This window comes from Rhinolophus sinicus, linkage group LG13 (genome assembly GCF_036562045.2).
Source record: "Rhinolophus sinicus isolate RSC01 linkage group LG13, ASM3656204v1, whole genome shotgun sequence".
Taxonomy (NCBI): Eukaryota; Metazoa; Chordata; class Mammalia; order Chiroptera; family Rhinolophidae; genus Rhinolophus; species Rhinolophus sinicus.
This window is the reverse complement of record NC_133762.1, coordinates 56,600,353-56,621,269: the sequence shown is the minus strand read 5'-3', so window position 1 is coordinate 56,621,269 and position 20,917 is coordinate 56,600,353. Positions and strand designations below refer to the sequence as shown.

The 20,917-nt window shown below is 39.7% G+C and overlaps 2 protein-coding genes across 8 annotated transcripts in view; both read right to left on the bottom strand.

Annotated features, from left to right (window-relative positions):
• NAA20 (N-alpha-acetyltransferase 20, NatB catalytic subunit) overlaps nt 1-20,917 on the bottom strand; it is a 343,857-nt gene that overhangs the window by 236,198 nt on the left and 86,742 nt on the right. The window lies entirely within an intron of this gene.
• RIN2 (Ras and Rab interactor 2) overlaps nt 1-20,917 on the bottom strand; it is a 244,717-nt gene that overhangs the window by 198,274 nt on the left and 25,526 nt on the right. For 3 of the 7 annotated variants that reach the window (XM_074318235.1, XM_074318238.1, XM_074318236.1), the window contains exon 2: nt 7,473-7,598. The exons of 2 other annotated variants lie outside the window; for them this stretch is intronic. The gene's annotated coding sequence lies outside the window, so the exon portion shown is untranslated. Of the gene's footprint in view, nt 1-5,270; nt 5,375-7,472; nt 7,599-20,917 lie in introns of all 7 variants that reach the window. 2 more of the 7 variants (XM_074318239.1, XM_074318237.1) reach the window with 1 other exon arrangement.

The window sequence follows — 20,917 nt, the reverse complement described above, 5'->3', positions numbered from 1 at the left end:
CATATCAGTGGTTTCCCACTGCAATTACCCATGGCTCTCTTTCTGAAGGCTGGGATGGCAGGAGCATACTTAACTCACTCATGGGTAGACCAGAAGACCAGGGAGTTACTGCCCCTTGGAATGGTGCTCATCAATGATGGATAGGAGTTAGTGGATAAATACCCCAGCATCCGCACTCCTTGAGTGAAGCAACTCTGAGGTGAGGTCAACATCACCTTCCAGAGCTCCCCAGCAGGACTGAGCACCAGGTACCCACAGTGGTGGGCTCATTAACACAATTGCCTTCCCTACCCTGTCTCATTTCTCCACTCCCCCACCATTTTTTCCTAGAATCACCTACCAAATAAATTACCATCATCAAAATCCTTGTCTTGGTCTGCTTTGGGGGGGGATGTCAAAATAAATCGCGACCAAGAAGTGACACTTATTGATTGGCTCACACATCTAGTACTTTCTGCTCAATTCTTATGCATTTATAAAGATGGCAACAAGCCACTAAGTCCACAGGCAATTAACAGTACTCATACAGCATATGAGTTCACTAATGGGGTAATCAGAATGCTCTACTGGGCCAAATATGGTACCATCATTAAGATGCTAGCATCAAAGTCTGTATTCACTCACTTGCTTGCTTGGCCAATGCATGGACACAGTATAAATAACCTACAAGTGTTTGAAAAGATGTTTAATTATTTGAGGCTTAGGTTTCTTCTACAGATCTTCTTTATAGGGCCAAGAACACAATAGTCAGGCCATCCTTAGCATATGTTTTATGACTTATAACTCACAAAAAGTGTAAGAACGACAAGTCTTTTCCATGCTAACTTGGAAAAGTCCTATAAATTTATGGCTGCAAATTCCAACCAACATAAAAGTTTTGCCTCTTCTCCTTCCAGCTAAATTGTAATCATGCCAGATGAGAGTGCCAAGGTACTGAGAGAAGCAAAGAAATGACATTTTTACAGAATTCAAAGCCTTCTCCTAAAATGTAAGAAAATATACACATCAATATAATTGACAATTTATTCATCCCACTTGCTGCTCTTATTTCATTTTGATGAGCTTGAGCAATTGGTATGGGCGGATGCCAAGTCTAACCATTTTAGGCAGCTGCCAAGGTGGTAACAAGTTGTCATTATGGAAGAAACAACTCAACAATTCCAGACACTTCATAAGTCCATGGTGAACAAAGCCATGGTATACAATAAGGCAACAAGCCCAAGCTGAGGTTTGAGATAACAAAGTTTTGGGAACATGAGAGTGTGCAGCTTTTAATAACCATGTCATCTCCCATTAACAACAAATTAGAATATCATTAAAAAGTTGGAACTTTGCCCAAAGTGATAACTAAAACTGACATTGGTAAAGGCTTTTAAATTTCATATTATATTTTCCAAATTTGGCAGAAAGTAGATGAAGGATGGCAGAATGCCTTTTTGATCCTAAGCCAAGGCCAATAGTAGAAACTTTCCCAGTAAAGGGAGAATATACTTCTCTGCCTCTTGGCTTGGGTTTTGCCATGTGACATGCTTTGGTCAATGTAATAATGCAGAAGTGTCAGTTAAGAAGCTTCTTGAATTTCCACCTGCACCCCTGTGCCTCTGTCATGGTCATGAGATGAGAAGAGCTTCCCTTGGGTAGCTACTGCCCACAAGCCTGGACTTAAAATGTTCTCAGGAGGAGCAAGTCTGAACCTAGACCTCGGTGAGAAGCCAAGCCTCGCTGGACCTGTGCAGGAAGCAGAGTCACCCAGCTGAGCCCAACCTGAATCAGCCACACCCCCATATACATTACCCAATGCAGATCAGACAAACTCCAGCCAACCTTTAGTTGTGTGAACTAAATAAATGCTTATTATTAATTTCCCCAGAGTTTGGGGTGTGTTGCACAGTAAGAACTGATGCACAGAACAAAGGAAGCCAAGAGGAATAATACACAGTTGGTTTTCCTGAATTCTTTCCCTGGATAAATAGGTGTCTAGGACTCAGCTGGGGGAGAAGGAGATGACCACCCAGTTAGGGTTAAAAATTACCCACCCTGTCTTGGCCATCATAAATAAAGCTGCAATGAACATTGGAGATTTACATATAAATGTTTTCAGATTTTTTCGGTAGATACCCAGGAGAGGGATTCCTGGGTCATATGGTAATTCTATTTTAATTATTTGAGGAACCTCCACACTGCCTTCCATAGCGGCTGCACCAGTCTGCATTCCCACCAACAGTGTATGAGGGTTCCTTTTTCTCCACAGCCTCTCCAACACTTGTTACTATTTGTCTTGTTGATGGTAGCCATTCTGACTGGGGTGAGGTGATACCTCATTGTGGTTTTTGTTTGTATTTCTCTGATGATTAGTGATGTTGAGCATCTTTTCATATGTCTATTGGCCACCTATATGTCCTCTTTGGAGAAGTGTCCTCCGATAGATGACTGGATAAAGAATATGTGGTATATATACACAATGGAATACTATTCTGCAATAAGAAAAGATGAAATACTAGTGCCATTTGCGACAACATGGATGGATCTTGAGATTATTATGCTAAGCGAAATAAATCAGACAGAAAAAATCGAGAACCATATAATTTCACTGATATGTGGGATATAAAACTGAAAACAACAAAGGAACAAGACAAACAAAGAAACAAACAAAAACTGATAGACACAGACAATAGTTTAGTGGTTACCAGTGGGTAAGGGAGAGGGAGGTGGTAGATGAGGGTAGTAGATGAGGGTAGATGGTGATGGAAGGAGAACTGACTCTGGGTGGTGAACACACAATGTGATATATAGGTGATGTATTACAGAATTGTAGACTTCAACCCTATGTAACTTTACTAACCATTGTCACCCCAAATAAACTTTAATTTAAAAAAATTACCTGCCCTGATTATCCAGGGAAAGGTGGGGACTTCTCAAAAAGAGTTGCTTCTTACTGCTAGCTGATGAAGTCTCCATGGTGATATCATCCCACTGCCTTACCATAACATAGTCCTCAAACCTCAGTCCAAACTGCAGCAGCAAGGGGGATGGATTAAACCCCATTTGCTATGATTACACCTGGTTGGGCAGCCATTTCTGTCCAACCCATAGGCCGCAGTAGTGTGGTGGTTTTCAGCACAGTGTACTGTGAATCAATCACACAGCCCAGTATTAAACTCCACTTTTGCCACTGCCCAACTGTGTGATCTAGGGCAAGTTACTTAACCACTCTGGACTCAGTTTCCTCATCTGTAAAATGGGGATAATGAACCACCTTTATAGGGCTATTGTCATGAAACGAGGCAATGAATGCAATGGTGGTGTCAGGACGCCAAGTGTTTGGAAGTTGAAGTCTTCCTGAAAATCCATAGGAATAAAACAACACAGAAGACAGACCATTTGACCTTTCCTCTGTCTTTTTCATGAGCCCCCAACTTTTCCAGCAAACAAAACCCATCAGACAAATCATGTGGAACTTGAAGCTTCAGGGGCAAGAAGTAAGTGGAACTCATGCTATTCCAGGTTTGTCAAATGTGGCGGAAGTCTGATTTAGATGTGGAGGTGGCAGGTTTATGCTTACTCTCTGCTCTGCCTGCCACACCCTCATGACCTGCCACTCAGTTCACAACGGGAGAGAAATGACAGCAAAAGAAAAAAACTCTCTCTTTACTACTCTGTGCTCTGCCACCATCTATACCACTCCCCATTGCAATCCTCCATTTTATTAGATTGGTGCAAAAGTAATTGTGGCTTAAAGATTGAAAATAATTGTAAAAACCACAATTACTTTTGCACCAACCTGACACATATTTAAGCATATGAAGAATGGGGAAAATCACCCATGATTCTTCTATTCTGTGTCCACCTCAGTCTCTTCTTAATCCAGTTTCTATTTGCTCGTAAGTTATAAACCACACAAATAGTTTCCTTTCCACCAACTCCATTGTAATGTTAATTTCCTCGGCACAATATTTGCATTTTACTTGGTATCATAGGTTGCAAAGTTGGCCACAGTTCTTCACCTTCCCTGTATGGCTGCTCTTTGCAAAATGGCACTGCAACTTCTCCCATCACAGGCTGGGGTTTATTTCTCCTCTCTTGAATCTGGACTGACTTTAGCCAATAGAATGGGGCAGAAGTGGCACAGTGTCATTTTCAAGCCTTAGCCTCAAAAAGCCATGCATGTTCACTCTCTGGGAGCCCTGACTAGCCTCCTGAGGATGAGAGACATGTAGAGCAGAGCAGAGCCATCCTGTTGAGACCATACTCAACCAGTCAACCTGGCAGCTGATTGAAGACTCATGAGTCAGTCCAGCTAACCAAGCTAGACCAGCCAGCCCAGCCTGAATTGCCAAACTGCAGAATCATGAACTAAGTAAATGGCTATTATTTGAAGCTACTAAGTTTGGGGATGGTTTGTTAGGCAGTAAAAGCAAACTAATAGATTAGGCAATAAAAATATAATTAACGAATTAAACTTGACTATTATTTTGCATGGATTTATTTATCCTTCTCAATTAAAAAAAAGCCCCTCATATTCTGGTCCTGCTGCCATGCCTATTATTATTGGAGCACTATAACTACTAAGCATAGAGTCAAGTATTGGACATTCCAGACAATATAAAGGTAAGAGTTCTTCAGAGTTCTCAAGTGGCTGCCATGACAGGCACACATATAGCTGAATACAAGGTGAAAGACACAAGTGCCACCAATTCTATAGCAGAGGCTGACCGGAATGAAAGCAGAAGTTACAAAAATCGTATTAATATTTCAACATTCATACCAAAGTTAATTCTCCAATTTGCACATCTGAAAATATTTTCCACTTGGATAACAACCTAGTGAAAAATAGTGTCTCAGAGTCCTGTCACTTCCTGTTATTGTTTAGTTTACTGTTGCATTTTATTGGTTATTTATTTACAAAAATCAAACACAAAGATGTTTTATCTCACAGGAAAGACAGAGGAAGTGAAGAAGAAACCTCTGACCTCAAAAGACAAACCTTTGGCTCCAAGATAAGACTCATGCCAGGAATTATGCACTTCCTTATTCTATCATCATCATTCTCAAGAAAATTCACATATAATGCTCTTTGATATTTATTTAACTTGCATTTAGTCATTGTCTAATACAGTTTAGAGTCTGTGCTAGAAGAAAGGAGGAAGAGGAGACACAGACCAAACCCTGGCCTCAAAGAGCTTGAAGTCAAACAAGAAGTAGACATACTGATGATACAGAAGTACTCGATTGCACAAATGATTATTACTTTACATGATATGAAAAAGTACCTTGTGTAACCTGAGCAGAAACCATGGAATCTAAGCTCTGGGAGAGGAGGCAGACAGCTTCCTGAGAGGAACTATTTGTTTCAGCCAGGACCGGCAGCATTGATCTAGGGTTCAAGTCAAGGAAACAGAGTCACAACACTCTATGTGAAGCTGGTTCTCCAAAGTTACTCTCTCGTCCTCTTATGTTGTCACACAGCGGCACCCCCATCTGTCCCCTCGTACCTACCCCTAAAAAGAAAGAAGAGTCTGTGAGACTATTCCTTTCAGGGACATTGCTTCACCTTTATGTCATCTCCTTGTTTGGACCCAAAGGATGGCTGACTAGCCAAGGACAGGTAAGATTCCTCAAGAAAGGTACAACCTAAGACAGGCACAGTCATGTGGGGACCACCAGGAGAATTTACGGGGTTGATAGAGGTGGGCATAGACCCCCACCTTCCCCCGGCTAAGGAGAGGCTTCTGCCTCTGTGGCTTTATTCCTTCCACAACCTGCTTGGGAAGTGATAACATCAGTTCTCCATCTCAGTAAGTTTTCAACATAAAGGTTTTGTCCCCTGGGGAGGGTACAAACAATAATTATTTATACATCATGGGACTTTCGGTACCGGCCGCTTGCAGGCAAGGGTGATTGGTTTGAATCAATTTTCTGGTACGATGCATGAGACTCACAGACCCTAACATAAACAATGCTGCTTCCTTGTATGTGCATCAATAAAAGCCACAGGGCAGCCCGATTCGGGGCTCTCAGTCCTTTGATGCTGTGAGACCCTCGGCCCCATTTCAAAACTTTCTTGATTTCTGTTTCTTTCTTTCTTAAAACTTAACCCAAGGCCGCCCCTTCTAGTACCCTCACTGCCCTTGTTGCGGTGGACGCGACACTCTTACTCCAAATGAGTTTGCTTTCTCTGAGAGCAGTTGTGTCTGAGAGGCAAAGGCCCCAACTCCTGGTCCAGAAAAAGCGTGCAGTTGGGGCATGGGTGGATCTCACAAGCTTGGCGTCAGGGAGCCCAGGGTTCAATTCCCAGCTTGTTGTGTGACTGTGGGTGAATCACTTCATTTCACTCCATTTCCATTCTCTTACTTGTGAGTATAAAAACATCTACCTTAAGCAGTGTTGCAGTGGGTTTAAATGAGATCACTCAAAACAATGATACTGTTTTTTTGCTCCTGAATCTGCTGTGGGTCAAGCTGTCACTGATGAACGTCCCACCCCACTCGGCATCAGGGGGGCAGCTCCGAGGTTGGGGCTGAGCCTTCTACAGTCTTATTCACAAGTCAGCAAGGCCTTAGGTGGGGCTGTCGGAGGGAACACCTCCACATGGCCTTTCTATGGGACCTGGGCTTCCTCGTATTATGGTGGCTGGTCTTAAAGGCAAGGGTCCCGAGAGAATGGGAGAGCCATGTGGACACCATGTCACTTTTGCTGATCTACTTTGAATTGACTCAGTGTCACTTCTGCCACATCCTCTCTGTCAAGGCAGTCACTGAGTCTCGCCCAGAATCCACCAAGGGGAGGAAAAGTAAACTTCCCCGCTTGAGGGGGTGTGAGACGTTCCTGAAAGAGCAGTACTATTGCTGTGGACATTTTGGAAAACAAACTCTGCCCAGTGACCTATAGTGACATCCTTTTGATGCTAATTCCCTTTCAATGTGGAGATCTATGGTACTATGGAAAACATAGATGAAAAGTAGGGATGGGAGGAAAGGTAAGTGGGGAATGTATGAGAAAGGAAGAAAAAAGAGGAAGACTTTTATGTTGGGAAGGGGCTTCACCTTCATGACTGTCCTCTCTCGGTAATCAACCAGGTTCATTATGACCCCTGGTGTCCCCATGTCTAAGATGGAGGCAACAGCAGTGCCAACTTCATGGTGTTGTTTTGAAAATTAAACGAATTAATCTATTAAAGTGCTGAGAGCTGTGCCTGGCACATAGTTAGTGCTCCATAGATATGAGCAGTCATATTTTGTGCTCTCGGGGCTCCTGAGCTGTCCTGATCTTGGTTTGGCCCTGCAGCCAATGCATCATAAACTGCATCCCTCAGATACCTGGAAACAGGCAAGCTCTTGTCAGGGAGAAGTCACATCCACACCAACACAACAAAGCTAGAGCACACAATATCCCCATCCCATGGAACAACCTGGAAATGAAAAGCAGTCCGTGGGTTGCCAGGTGCTGGGTTTTATAATATTGTTGTTACGTACCCTTCATGCCAGCATCTCTTCTTGTCTCCCACTTCAGTCCAGCCCCAGCTTCCCCAGCATCATAAAGGGCTTGCACATTTTATCTTTTCCAGTAGAATTTCAGAAGTCTGGATCTCTTGTATCCATCTACAATAGTAGAATCAAATATTTAGGGCTTCTTATGCATTTTTAAAAATACCACGAACACCCATACAGAGGATTTGCCTCTTCACTGGCTCCAGGAGGAGGCACTGATGGGTGGGAGCGCAGTGAATGGCCTTGCCGTCCCGTTCTGATCCCTCATCTCCATCTCTGGTCCAGGTACCTGAAGAGGGCACTTTCTTTACCAGAATGTTCTCTAAATCCCTATGCCAATGCTCAGATTTCTAAAACTCCAAATAGTCTTCCACTTAAGAAAATGGAACCAAGTCAGTAATTATGCTGTCTTTCCTATCAATTGACAATTTGATCATTCTTTTACCCCTTGTATAAAATCAGCTCCTACAAATTTAGTCTTGCAATTTTCTAGTCTAGGATTTAGAGATGGGACTACCCTGAATATGAAATTCCCAAATTCTCCCCCTATTTTTTTCTTTTCTTTTTTTAATTAAAGTTTATTGGGGTGACAATTATTAGTAAAGTTACATAGATTTCAGGTGTACAATTCTGTAATACATCATCTATAAATCACATTTTGTATTCACCACCGAGCCCCTATTTTTTTTAATATCAACACCCTAACCTTTTCAAAATTACATAAGTACATGAAAGCCATTATCTTACTTGCAAACAACCAGAAAACAAAACACAAATATTAGATCAAAGCTCAAGATCCCTTTGATCATCACCACTAATACCTGTAGCCTGCATCCTTAGCAGAGGTGGACACTGTGATAATTTGGGATCATGTCTTTCCAGATCTGTGCATACAAATACTCCATTTCTCTCTCAATCTCTCTCTCTCTCCTGTCTGTTTCTCTCTCTCTCTCACACACACACACGTGTGTGTATTTCTTTTCTAAATACATTTTATGTCATCCTACACTTTCCTTGTTCCACTCTCAGGATGTCGTATTAGACAAACCCACATCACCATAAGAAGATGATATCAATTTTGAAAACTCTTTCATTAATATTTCAGTCCCAACTCCTCCATCAGACTGTATAACTGAACTCTGACTTCCTCCCCGGTACGCTCTTTAGCAGGTATCACACACATCCCATCCCTTCCTTCATTCCCTAGATTTGAATTTCTGGCCTGAAATATCCTCCTTGCTCCTCTCCACATACTTGAGAAGACTTAACTCTCAGGCCTGGAGGCCACATATTTGGTTTTGAATCCCAGATGAGTCTTTCAGACAAATTAATTTTTACTTACTTGGGTTCCTTCTGTGTTAAGTGGGCTGACTATAATAGCACCTACCTCAAAATGTTGTTCTATGGGTCAAGTAAAATAATCCATGGAAAGCACTGTCCCATTGCAGGATACTTGATAAATGCCTAAGAAATGTTACCTGTGCCATCACCAACATCAGTCACCAACATCAGTCACCATCATCATCATCACCTTTCCCCCCAATAATTTAAATGCCATTCTCTTTCTTCAGATTTTCGTCTGAACTTCTATTTCACATGTAGATACGACCACTAAAAAATAATCCCAGTAAGTGTCAAGCTTCATTTACATTACTTCACAGTGTCTTCTCATCTTTGCTAATAGATGGATAAGAAGCTGGGTGACTGTGCTGGCCCACTGTGCTCTGCGTGAGCCACACAGTCAACACAGAGCAACGGGCGCCCAGCAAAGGAAGGTGATCCTCTCAAGGGACAACAATTCAAAGGCTTCCTCCATTATATTGTTTATCTTACAACAGTAAATAAGTTTGTACAAATAAAATAGCTGGGTATAAACACCAATTCTCACAATTTTGTACAATTACACAACCAAGCCCAATAACAGGTTATATAAGAACTAAGATGTTAACAATACAATTAGAAGTAACAAGATTAATTTAATGTAGTCAATGATGTTATGCTAAAACTAAGTTACTTCTTGAGAAATTAATATAGTGGAGTTGCATCTTCTGTGAGAGTAAGGGCTAACACAAGAGAATAATTCAAGAAATAACCTAAAGGAAATTTGCTGTATGGAGAAGTTGGCAATAGTGAGGGGCACCCAGGGACAGAAATAGCAGAGTGTGGTGTGTCACATCATTCCGACTCTGGGACATTCACTCACTGAGTGGAAAGGCAGGTGGAATTACTCACAGAATTCAGATTATTCCAGTCTCTCTTCCACTCTCTGAATTCTTCCTCCACATATCTCTATGTGAAGTACTGTGAAGCTTTCATTCATTCTCCCCATTAGACTTGGCCTTCCTGGGACAAAGATATCTATGTCCTCAGCTCTCCCTGCTTCTTCCTCTTACCCTGCAACAACTCCAATTTGTGGGATGCCTTAGTCCCCAGGTAAATTAAATAAACACAAATCAAAGGGGGGCACTGACATTATATGGCAGAAATTGGCTATAAGTCTCAACTTTTCAGGGGCTCTTCCCCTGCCTGCACACCTGAGAAGTATTATATAAACCCCATGCCCAGGTCACACCCCAAATTAATTACAGCAGAATTTCTGGGGTGGGAAACACACAGCCCTACTTTTCAAAGCCCATTGGGTAATTCCAGTGTGCAGTGAACGCTGATGAACAGTGACTTAGGGATTAATGGTTTTCAAACTCTTTTCACCTTTGCCCACAGTAATAAGTACATTTCACATCATGGCCCATAACCATGCACACACATACAAAACAGAAACAAACATTTTATAAAACACTACTTAAGTCTTACTACCAGCTATACATTCTGATGTTTTCCATTCCATTTTTATTTAAAACAATGCTGGATGTACCCAACTTCACCCATTAATAAATCACCAGTAGGGGGGCATGACCCAAGTTTGAAAAACACCCCTGAGATCACCCAAATATAGTTACATGAATTGTTGAATATTATCCTTGAAATAAAAAAATACTTCAAAAATTCCCAAAGAGGGTATGTGCACCCCTGAGAAAAAGTCCATACTTCCAGATGCCCATTTTGAAAATCTTTATTACATCCCAAATCTTTCATTTTACAAAACAGGAAAGGTAAAACACATGTGTACACTCCCTCTTGCATGCACATATGCCTGTGTATGCTGTGCTTTGCCCACTAACCATTATTTTCTATCTATATTATCATGCAACATTTCATCTATTTGAAAAATCCTTACACAATTACATTTTGGACCCCTAAACATATATCTCTTAGATCTTAACTATGTTGTTTCAATGTATTGCTCAGCAGGTGCTGGTCTTAATTTTTCCTTTGTCCAAGCACCACGGGGTCACACAGTACGCCACATGTAGTATGCATTTGTACTAATGCCTGTTGACTAAGTTCAGCATTCTGGCATATATTTCCAATTTGGATTTAACAAAACAGTACACTAGGGAGGCTGACAAACACATCTTGTCTTATAGAGAAAGGGGTCTGCCATCACTAGCAGTCTCTCAATAGTTACCATGCTTCTAACATCAGACTATAGTTTTAGGTGTCCTTTAGGTGCTCTTACCACATGGGAATATCCAATATCCAATTTTCACTAATATTGCTGCAATCACATCCTTAAATGTTTTAGACAACATTTTTTGAGCACTACGGGGGGAAAAAACACCAAGCAAAACGCTATTAGTCAACTTCCAAAGGGATTTTGACTTTGAAAAATACAACTAGCCAAACCTAAACCAATCTAAAGAAGAGATGCTAAACTGAGCTTACAGTCAACATATATGAAGTTATAAAATCTTACATACAGAAATTAAAACACCAGCACCACAAATAATGTGTCTTTATATAATAAAATTATTACTGTATATTAAAAAGAGAAGCAGACTGACTGAGGCTTTTTGGGAAGCAGTCCCAACCTTGCTGTGTTGGTCTTATAGCATGTGGACACAAAAAGCATTTCCGCAGCAAAGGGTGTCTGTTTTCAATTTGGTTATTAAATTTTATTAATAACATGGTTGTGTTCCTAAAAGAAATACAAATTCATTTCAAACATATTGGTTTATTAGCAAACTAAAATTTCTCCAGGGTATACTAAAGTGTTTCTAATCTTCATAAGTTATCATAAGTTTTCATTTAATTTCTCTATGGAGGAAAACTAATGTATGGGGGGTGTCTTGATCACAGCTATTCATTAATTAAACAAATACTAATTGAGCATCTATTAGATGCAATGCACTGTGAGAAACACTGAGTCACTAGTCTCATGGGAAGCTCTAAAGCCCCCAAAATAAAACCCTCAAGGTAAAAAGCAGATTGCAAAGAAACAGCCTGCCAAACAATGTTACCGATGTTAGTAAGTGTTAAAAGAAAACATTGTTCCATAATCCTAGTACATTGGAAATTGTAGAGTTACAAGGAGTAAAATAGGTTTCCTTGTTGCGAGATTTCTAGAGTCTCTATGTGAATATGATTTAGAAGGATTAAAGTACATTATATTCCATTATCTCCCCAAATTCTTTGACCCAAGTCCTTTTGCCAGTGACTATCTCAGGAATAGGCCAGCTTTGAAAGATACCTGGAGTATTTTTTCTCCTTCTTTTTCCTTTCCTTTTCCCCCCTTTAAATTGATTGCATTGGAGAAAGGCATTGCCATCTATCTCTCTAAAGGAGAGGAGAGAGTTACGATTATCAGAGCAAGACAGTCTATCGCTAGAAAGTCCAATAGAGCAGCCACTAGCCCTCTATGGCTCCTGGTCACTTGAAATGTGGGGAGTCTGAATTCAGATGTGTTGTAAATAGAAAGAACACATCATGTTTTGAAGACAGTACAAAAAATGTAAAATGCCTCATTAACAATTTTTGACATTGATCATATGTTGAAATGTTTTGATATATTGGATATAATAAAATCTATTACTGAAATTAATATTACCTATCTCTTTTCATTTTTTAAAATGTAACTACTAGAAAATTTAAAATAGCATGTGTGGCTCACATTATATTTCTATTGGACAGCACTGCTCTATGGAATAGCACTCAAAGCCTTACTGGTCACTAACACCACATCACCTGGATATCCTCTACTCCTTGCCTGATGTACTTCTATATTCTGAAACACACACACACACACACACACACACACACACCAGCTGCTAAGTCTAAAACAACTTACCCTCTGCTGCCACCTCTTGCTAAAATCCTGCTCGTCCTTTAAGATCCATCTTAAACTGTAACAGGTAATTGCTGACATTTATTAAGAATTGGCTACAGGACAGGCACTATACTAAACGTTTTCCATGCAACCCTCTTAAGGCATCATAGCGGCCTTATGCAGTAGGTGGCATTTGATCCTCATTTTATAGCAGGAAGAGGTGAGGTGACCTGCTTAGCACTGTTGACTACTAGCTGGTCAGTGGCAAAGCCTAGATTCATCTTTGGTTCATCAGTCACCACTGACCCCATCTTTAACCCTCATGTGGCTCTTGCACCACTGCCCAAGCCTGCTCTGAGCTCCCAGCTGCATGTATCTCTCACTCCTTTGAACCTTCACTTAATTAATATACCTTTTAATATACCTTTAAAATATATATAATTTACCTTTAATTTTAATATACCTAAAAATATATCCTATACCTTTAAAAAGGCACTTAATTAATATACCTTTACACAGCATGTATTATTGCATTATATTACCACTATTTAGATTTTGTCTGCTCCACAAGATTCTCTCTGGAGACCAGGATGAATTCTGCTCTTGTTTAAATTTTCTTGGAAAATCATTCAATATTTGGTTAATGTAAAGCAACTTATATACTTGAATCTCCTCCGATCACCACCTTTTTTTTACAGATGTAGATTTTTGCTGTTGAAATTAGAATTGGGGAAATTGGTGTAGATCATGGCTGACAGGTGGCACTTAAAATGCAATGCAAAGGAGAGTGGCTGGAACCTCATTTCCCTTCTGACAACCGACCAAGGGCAGTTCCTCCATCTCCAAAGAATAACTTCTCTTTCTTTCACTTCATACTGTCCAGTTGACCCTGTCCACTGCTCTTGCCTTGTCCCTACCTACCTCAATCATAGAAAACTGCCTGCAAAGAACTGGACGGGGAGGAAGGGAAAGAACTACGGAAGGCATTAAGGCAGAAATTATAGATAATGCCAAACAGGACTATTTCTGGTAAATTTAGAAGACTCTCCTGTTAATAGTTCTAGGACACTTATTTTGAGAAATAATTTATTTTTTGGTAATAGAAATTATAGTGCCTATAAAAAAAAGAACTTAAATTTGTCATATTTTGGTTTCCTTTCCATTACACTTTTGCGTAATGAAGAAGATTTTGATTACTTTAGATTAATGGAATTCTTGGTTAATTTTCCTCAATCAATAATATTAATTTTTCCCTCAGAAGCCATGTAATCATGACTTTATGACATTTTTCTCACTTCCATGTAATATCTGAGGTGAGGGGCATACCTCCTCTCCTGGTGGATCACCTTTTACTCTGGTAGTTTGCTTTCAAAGGACAAGCTAAGAATTTTGTTGAACTTCAACAATCTAAATCTTAGCACTGTATCTCCGAATTAGATTCTTTGACCTTTACTTAAATATGTAAGATTAAATAAGATTCACAAGATTGTTTTTGAAGTCATTTTTGTCTAATGTCATTTTTCTATTTTGGAAATCTCGTCTTATCCTCAGAAATGACCAATATTTCTAGGAATACAAATATACCCACAGTAATTTTTCAACATTTCTATTTTGCCAGTTACAGAAAGGGACAAGTCATCCATTTGTTTATTCATTTTAACAAATGTTTGCTAGATTTTGTACAAGGTCTAAGCTGGACACTGTAGGGACACAAACAGGGTCTTGTTTTTAAATGTGGGCATCTGTAAAGGATGCAGGACATGAATGCAGTTTTGACTGGGGAACCATGGGGAAAGGCATTTTAGTTTTGAGAAAACCACTTGGCCAAAATCAGATGTGCCAAGGTGAAAACATTAGAATCCTGGTTGGCCCTGGGGCAACTGGGGATTAGAGTGGAAAGTTAGGCCAGGTAAGTGCCTGGACTAAGGGGAGGGCTTCCATGGGAGCAAAGGAAATGTCTGGGTGGGTGCTGGAGGTATAGGGACCACTTAGGGCAGATAATGAAGACCTCAACTAGGCAACTGTAGACTTGAACTAGTAAAGAAGGTGCCAGACACAGACCTATTATGGAAGGAGACTGCACTTGACTGTGCTACATATGAGGAAGGAACAAATATGGCCACAGAGAGGATAAGTCAGGAGAAGGAACTGTTGTGGGCAGATGGATGATTAATACATTTTTAGATAAGTTGAGTCTAATCTGAAAAATCCAATACTGGTTGAAAAATTAAAAGGAATAAAGAGATAATTCTGTATCAGGATAAAAAGTCCCCTCCCCCCAAATCCATATACACAAATAGAGAATGAAGAAAGGGTGCTGATTAATAAGGCTAGGGGTTAAAGTTGCTTGTGTGGGAAGCAGGCAACCTGACCTGCTGGCCGTATGAAGACTAGAAAAGTTGCTGGTGTGAGTGAGTGTATGATTGTTTCGTTTTTGGATAAGGTGAGTCTGAGGTCCCAGAGGAAATCCACATTGAGAAATCTCACAGGCAGTTGAAGCACTAACAGGGACAAACCCAGAAAACAACATTTACAACGAGGGAGGTGATGGTCTATAGAAGCCAAATCATCCTGAACTCTTCTTTATAATTCTGGGTGTCACACTTTGACAGGAACTTGATAAAATTGGAATCTGTTCAGAAGTGGACAGAAATTAAGTATGCGACCACAGTTTGGGGAAAATGTTTGAAGTTATCTTGAATGCCTACCTTGGAGGGGGAGGAAAGCAGGGAAGGCCTCCTCTTTCCTCATGTAAAAAAGGAATTAGACTTGATCAGTAACACAGAAGAGGTAGACCTAGAAACCAAAGGATAGAAAGGAGAGGAAGGCAAATTGCAAGTCAAAGTAGGACTCTCTGGCTAGCACCTTGGGATGGGGGCAATTTCCTCATCATCAAAGAAATTAAAGTACATAGTGAACAGCAACCCTGGAGGATGCTATGGAGGGGACTGAAGCATACAATAATGTACTACATAATGGTTATGTGTCCCTGTCAGTTCAATGACCCTATGGGAAGAGGCAGATTGGAGCAACAGATGTAACAGTCACCTACAGAAAATAGGCAGGTGAGGCCAGAAGTCAGTGAGATGCCCTAGATACAGACTGTAGTGAGAGAAAATAAGTGAACTGCAGAAAGAATCTAGTACAAAATGAGAGAAAGAAGCCATTAGGGATCAAGAAGTAATAAAGGAATAAGAAGAATATTAAAAAATTGCCACAAAACAAGGGGAAATCTCATTGAGGTATAGCTTATATACAGTAAAATGCACAAATCTTAAGGTTTCACTCGATGATTTTGTACACTATTCCAGGAGGTTCTTTCATGCCTTCTATTCAGTACCCCCAAAGGATAATCACAGTTTTGACTTGCGTCATGTAGGTAGGATTTGCCTGTTTTTGAACTTCACAGAAATGGAAACATGCAATATGAACCACTTTGTGTCTGATTTCTTTAAGTCAATATTATATCTGTGAGACTCACTCATGTTGGCATGTGTGTCCACAACTCATTCTTTTTCATCACTAAGCAGATCATGGAAGTTTCCAGTCTGGGGTTATCACAAATAAAGCTGTTATAAACAGTGTTGTACTGTGGACACAAGCACCCATTTCTTTTTTTTTTCTTTTCTTAAAAATTTTAATTCTTATGAAATCATACACTTCCCCCCCTTTTTCCACCTCCCCCCCACACTCCAGTTCAAGCCGTTGTTTCTCAGTCTAATTGTGTAGGACACAGCTCCCTGGCCCATGAGAGAATCAAACTGGCAACCTTGGCATTAGAAGCATGGCACTCCAACCACTTGAGCCACCGGCCGGCCCTAAGCACCCATTTCTATTGGGTACACTTCACAGTATAATCTCTGTGTCATAGGGTAAATATATATTCACCTTTAGTAAATACAAACATTTTTTCAAAAATCTTGTGCCAATTTATAGTCCCTCCATTAATGTAAGAGAGTTCCAGTTGCTCCATTAATACTTTATGTTGTTAGTCATATTAATTTTAGCCATTCTGGTGGATGTGTAATGATATATTACTGTGTTTCCCCCAAAATAAGACCTAGCCAGACCATCAGCTTTAATGCGTCTTTTGGAGCAAAAATTAATATAAGACACAGTCCTTTATAATATCTTATATAAGACCAGGTATAATATTAATATAATATAATATAATATAATATAATATAATATAATATAATATAATATAATAATATAATATAATACCTGGTCTTATATTAACTTTTGCTCCAACAGACACATTAGAGCTGATGGTCTGGCTAAGTCTTATTTTTGGGGAAACACAGTACTGTGGTGTTAATTTGCATGTCTCTTGTGAGAACATCATTTGGTTAAGATGAGACCAAGTCTGGTTGAACATCATTTTTTCATGTATTTCTTGAATATTTTTATATCCTCCTCTATAAAGTATCTGTCAAGTGTTTTGCCCATTCTTAAATTGGGTTGTGATATCTTTCTCTCTCTCTCTCTCTCTCTCACAGACACACACACACACACACACACACACACACACACACTTGGATGTCAGTAATTGGTTGGATGCATGTATTGCATACCTTTTCAAAGTTTGTGGCTTGCTTTTTACTCTAAGAGCATCATCTTTTGATGAACAAAAGCTCTTGATTTTAATGAAGTCTAAGTTATGAATCTTTTTCTTTTATTATCAGTTATTTTTCTAAATCTTTGCCTAGTCATAGGTCATGAAGATACTCTTTTATATCTTCTTCTAGAATGTTGATAATTTTAGTTTTAACATTTAAGTCTATAATCCATCTGGAAATAATTTTTGTGTATGGCATAGGGGTCAAGCTTTATTTTACTCATGAATATACAACTGACCTAACTGCGGAAAGACTCTCATCTGTGGGAAAGACTCTCCTCTTTCCACTTAATTGCAGTGACTGCAAACAAGGCCTGACAATTAAGGTCTCGAACTTGTTGCAACAATATTGCTAACCGTTTTTGGTATCAGAGGGATTATTCATTATGAATTTGTACCAACTGGACAAACAGTGAACCAAGTTTACTACTTGGAAGTGCTGAAAAGGCTGCATGAAAAAGTTAAATGACCTGAACTTTTCACCAACAATTCATGGCTCTTGCATCACGACAATGCACCAGCTCACAGGGCACTGTCTGTGAGGGAGTCTTTAGCCAGTAAACAAATAACTGTATTGGAACATCCTCCCTACTCACCTGATCTGGCCCCCGATGACTTCTTTCTTTACCCAAAGATAAAGGAAATATTGAAACGAAGACATTTTGATGATATTCAGGAATCAAGGGTAATATGACGACAGCTCTGAGGGCCATTCCAGTAAAAGAGTTCCAAAATTGCTATGACGGGTGGACTAGGCACTGGCATTGGTGCATAGCTTCCCAGGAGAGTACTTCAAAGGTGACTATAGTGATACGTAGCACTTTTTCCAGGATGAGTATGTGAACTTATTAATAATTGTCAGACCTTATATCTGTAGGTCTGTCTCTGGACTCTCATTTCTGTTCCATTGATCTATTAGTCTATCCTCGTTTCAATGACACAATCTCAATAAATTAGCTTTATTGCAAGTCTGGAAACTGGTGATGTAAAACCTATAGCTTTGTTGTTATTCTTAAACATCACCTGAGATATTATATTAATTACTTTTCATTGCCATCTAAGTTTTATAATCAACTTGTCAATTTATATGGGAAAAAGCCTTACTGGGGTTCTAATTAGAATTTCAATGAATCTATAGGTTATTTAGGGAAGAACTGACATCTTTCAAATATTGAGTATTCCAATCTGTGTACATGGTACACCCTTCTGTATATTTAGGTCTTCACAAATTTCTCTCATGTTTTGTACTTTTCAATGTGGTGTTCTTTAACAGCTATTAATTTTTTCCTTGGTATTTGAACTTTTTAAGTGGCACTGTAAACCACATTTTTATTTAATTTTTAAGTTGTTGCTAGTACATTAATCTCTGAATGACAGTTTTAATTATTATTTTATAATTTTAATAACTTTTATTTCTTTTTTCTTGCCTTATGCCCTGGAAAACAACCAGTACAATGTGGGATAGAAGTAATAGGGTGACAAGTGACATAAGGTGGGAGGAATGTGGGTTGGTAACAGGGCACCCTTGTCTTGCTCCTTACCCCAGTGAAAGCACTCAGTATTTCACTATTAAATATGGCTTGTACTTAACATTTATTAGATTAAGGGAGTTACCTTTTAATTCTGGTTTACTGAAAGCAAACTAGGTATTTTTAATTTAAATGTTAAATTCTACAATGGAACCTTGAAAAGTGATTTGGAAATCTCAGCACGGGAACATACACTGTAAATCAAAGAACTGTCTCCCTCTATTTGGGGAAGACAATCACCTTGGCTGGACTAAGCAGGTCTGGGATTGTTTTGTCTACTGCATGGGGCAGCACCATGGTAATGAGTAAACCATTCACTTGAGTCAAGCAATTTAGTAATCTCTGGACAGTTGTTACTTCCTGCATTTTATCCTCTGTTTACTAGATCTCGGTCTCTGGATCTGGAGTTTAAAATCCCGAGAGCACTGAGCACTCATTATATACTTGACATTATATTAAGGCATTCATAGTTATTATTTTACTCAATGCTTGTGGCAACCCTTATAACAACAGATGAGGCAACTAAGGTGCCATGAGATGAGTTACTCAACCATGGTCACACCAACAGTACGCTGGAGAGCCAGGATCCAAACCCAGGCAGTCTGACTCGGTGACATAGCCACTATGCCATTAGCAATAAAATCTCAACTCCAGTACTCTTGAGGTGACTTCTTTTTAACATGGCCTAGAACACTGAACATGTTTGCTCACCATGTAGCCAATGTGGGAGCTACACAACCTTGGGCTTCATTTGAAAGCCTTGAGAATGGCAGCCATGTTATTAGTTCCTGCATTTTTAAAATTTATGTCATTCAAGGACAAAGTAAACATTGCTCTCCAGCATTCTGTCCTATCACTTACTTTTGCAAAAAGCAATAGATATTCAGAGCTCTGCAACTATGAAAAGACATCACCTGAAAAAAACTCAATTCTTTCCCAGTGGGAAGCTTATAAGCTAAATCTAGAGAGAAACATAATTCTTCTCAAATGACATGTTCTGGTCTATCAACTTTCTCTTTAAAAATTATCGAAAACAAAATTACGACAAAAGGTATTAGGCATAGTTACTACTCATTCTCTAGAAATAGTCCGTATTCCTTATTCCTCAAGGCTCTGTTCATTCTAGTTATCTATTGCTACATAACAGATCAGTACAAACTTAGTGACTTAAATAAACAACAATCATTTTATTACCTCTATGGTTTCTGAGGGTCTGGAATTCAGGAAGGGCTTGGCTGGGAGTTCTGGCTGAGAGACTTGAATGTGGCTGCAGCCAGATGATAACTGCAGCTGGAACAAAGGGCAGTGGCGGGGGGGGGGGGGGGGGGGCACAACTGACACAGCTGGAGCCTGGCAGGGTGTCTTTCTCTTACCTCCTATAGTTTTCAGATCACTATGTAGTCTCTTCCCACAAGCTAGTTTGGGCTTCCTCACAGCATGGTGGCCTTGGAATAGTATAACTTCTTATATGGCAGCTCAGAGCTCCAGCAAGAATGTTCCAAAGAGCAAAGTGGAAATTACATCTTCCAACTTATCCTCAGAAATAAGGCAATATTAGATGGGCAAAATTCTGTTGTTACAAGTGACACACAAATGTATCCAGATATAAGGGGAAGAGATTAGACTTCATCTCTTGATGGGGAGCTGGCTAAGAGAACACCTGGGATGGGTGATGACGTTGTGACCACCTTTAGAAAAATACAGTGTGTCCCACAGTTTAAAGTTAGCCATGAACCACAAAGAGCACATCCGAGGAAGTCACTGCCATTCTCATTATTCTGATATGTAAACCAGGCAAAGCATTTCTGTGTTTAAGTATGCAACTTTAAAGATAAATATAAACATAGCAATTACTTTGTGAACTATAAAATAGGGCATAATTTATTGTGGTCATTCATTGCAATTTGGAAACATCTCTGAAAAGTTTATCTATGAAAATTTGCCTGTTACCAAGGTTGATGAAGCTGTCTACTTAACAAATACCACTTGAACCACCCTAAAACACTATTTCCTAGAGCCACATTCAACAGAGAAGTTGGAAAGCAAAAACTCTCACCAAGATTAGCCTGACAAAATGATTCCAATTATAAGGGGCAGTAGTTATGATGGAGAGTTTGCC